The 2,420-nt window shown below is 33.1% G+C and overlaps 1 long non-coding RNA gene across 1 annotated transcript; it reads right to left on the bottom strand.

Moving 5' to 3' along the window:
* Nucleotides 1-733: 733 nt before the first annotated feature.
* LOC117932413 lies at nucleotides 734-1,792 on the bottom strand. The gene is made up of 3 exons (XR_004654170.1): nucleotides 1,708-1,792; nucleotides 1,309-1,395; nucleotides 734-1,194 (listed from the first exon to the last, which is right to left on the bottom strand). It is a non-coding gene; the product is annotated as an uncharacterized LOC117932413 (long non-coding RNA).
* Between the last annotated feature and the right edge of the window lie 628 nt (nucleotides 1,793-2,420).

The following is a 2,420-nucleotide window of genomic DNA, read 5'->3' on the forward strand; positions in this document are numbered from 1 at the left end:
CAAGACAAAAATTTTAAGAAACATAACCTGTTAAAAGAATTTAGAAATAAGTACTAAAAAAGTTTAACCCTCCACAATGCCATCATATTCATAATCCCATGGCCCATAAATCATATATCGTAAAACCCAAGTGTTATATTTGGTTAATAGGATAAAATATGTATATTTCACAATATTATTTTTAATAAAATATTATATTTAATGAATATAATATTCTTTGAAATATGTTATATTATGTTATATAATATGTAATAATATTTTTTATATACTGAATAATATATATATAATAATAATATTTTATAATAAATTTTATACAAATTTTTTAGTTTTATAATTTTAAATTTAATTTTTTAACCGAATATATAGATATATTAAGGCAGAAAAAAAAACCGTCAGCGAAATCTGAAGGTCTATGATCAAGCCAGAAGATATCCTCCCTATTTATTTTTCTTTAAATTGGAAAATACCACAAAGTTTATTGTCTTCATCAGCACATTGGCAACCGAAACTCAAGTCATTTGAAATGCCCGTATCAACACAATGCAACAAAACAACCTTTTGCAACTTCTTAGAAAAATCTTAACAAAGCCAAAATTTCTTTCTTTGCATGTGCCTTTTGACAGCTAAAAAAGGAGGATAAAAAACTTAGCACCTACCCACATTTTATAATGTAGAATTTTCAGGTCCAAAGTCATCATCTAGTCAAGAAAGCAAAGAACAAAGAGAAAGAGAGTTAACCACCAAAAATAAAAATTTAACTGCAAATCCATGTATCAAAATGTCCCAAACCAAACATCCAAATGCAATCTAAATTACAGAACAAATCCAAAAAACGACTTGAGAATTATTTGATGATGACAAAAGTTTACCATTGGACAAGCAAATGGAAACATATGTGAAACTATTATTTTTCTTGAAATACAACTCATGAGAGAGAATTGAACTATATAACCTTATAATATAAAATCAAACCATTGTAGACATGAAAACATTTCGAATCCAAAGGCATAAATTAAAATAGATCATAACATGTTTTGACATCAAAGATTCTTTTATTTTCTCAACACAAATCAATGGTCTAAATTCCATGGCAAAGTGAAGAGGAGAAAAAATAACATCCACATATCTTCACAATAAACTAACCTCAAATCATATGATTGCTACACTATATTTCTGTGCGCAATGGCTCGAAGCCTGCAATCACAATTTGGTGAGACAGTGCTTATGTACTTGCAGCAAAAATAGCTCGGTGGAGGAGTGCTTATAGTCCACTAGGGAACTACACAAACAGAGTAGCCTTTTGCTTACCTACAGCTAGTCTTCTTTCTCCACAACAGAAACTATCCCTCTCGAAGATTTAAACTTCATACCAAATAAAGTAGAGACAACACAGATCTGCAAATCAACACAAACCCATGTAAGCTCACAACATTCGATTACAACATGCCCACATCAAAACAAAAAATGTGTCTCCAAATTAACAACTAAACTGCAGAAATTTTCGAGCCATTAAAAGGCACATTTTCAGCCTCAAAACTCCTTAAAAATCATTGAAATATTCGAACTAATTTTATTTTCTCTTTCTTTCCTATGCTTTGAAGAGAACCAAATAAAGATCCCCAATTTCTTCACCAACCAAAACGAAAAAAATTCAACATACTATAACCGAATTTCGAAAACCCTAGACTGAAAATGAGATTGACTGACCTCATTTTATGACAGATCGCCGCCGGTGAGATGTGGAGAGAAAGATCGATATTCGCAGCGGAACCGGGCGTTGAGCCTAATAGGCTGCTTTATTATTAATTTATTATCATTATTTCTCAATGGTTTACAAACCATTATCTTCTATAGAATATTTTTGTTAAAAAAAACCTAAACTGTAGACGAGGGAGTCTCTGTACCACAAAGCTAGATTCCAAATTATTAGCATAATCATCCCTTTATGCAAATATTTTGTTAAAAAAGTGCTTAAATTATCTAAAGTCCACCATTGCTGAGCACATAAGCACAGTCAGTGCAAACTAGGAATTGACTTGGCACACTGTCTGGCCCAGTGGGTCCCCCAATCTTCCTACATCTTACGTGGGACACCCCCCACCCCCTCCCACTGCGACTCCACCTCAAAGTGTGCCCCACCTCAGTTTAGGAAACCATATAAACCTCACCATTCCTCAAAGGCGTTCCTACAGAAGCAGCCCCAGGCCATCTCTTCCAACATTCTCAAAAGCCTTCTCCCACCGTCCGCCGCCACTTCTTGAGCCATCCCATAAGGCCATAACATTCTGCCATCAGAAAAACGAGCCATGAGCTACAGGTAAGGGTTTAAGTGAAAATTGAAAATTTTGTTAAATTGTTCTAACTTAATCAATCATCATATTAATTTGATTTTCTAATGATTATAAAAGTCGTTTGATTTG

The sequence above is a fragment of the Vitis riparia genome, chromosome 15 (genome assembly GCF_004353265.1).
Source record: "Vitis riparia cultivar Riparia Gloire de Montpellier isolate 1030 chromosome 15, EGFV_Vit.rip_1.0, whole genome shotgun sequence".
In the NCBI taxonomy this organism is placed as follows: domain Eukaryota; kingdom Viridiplantae; phylum Streptophyta; class Magnoliopsida; order Vitales; family Vitaceae; genus Vitis; species Vitis riparia.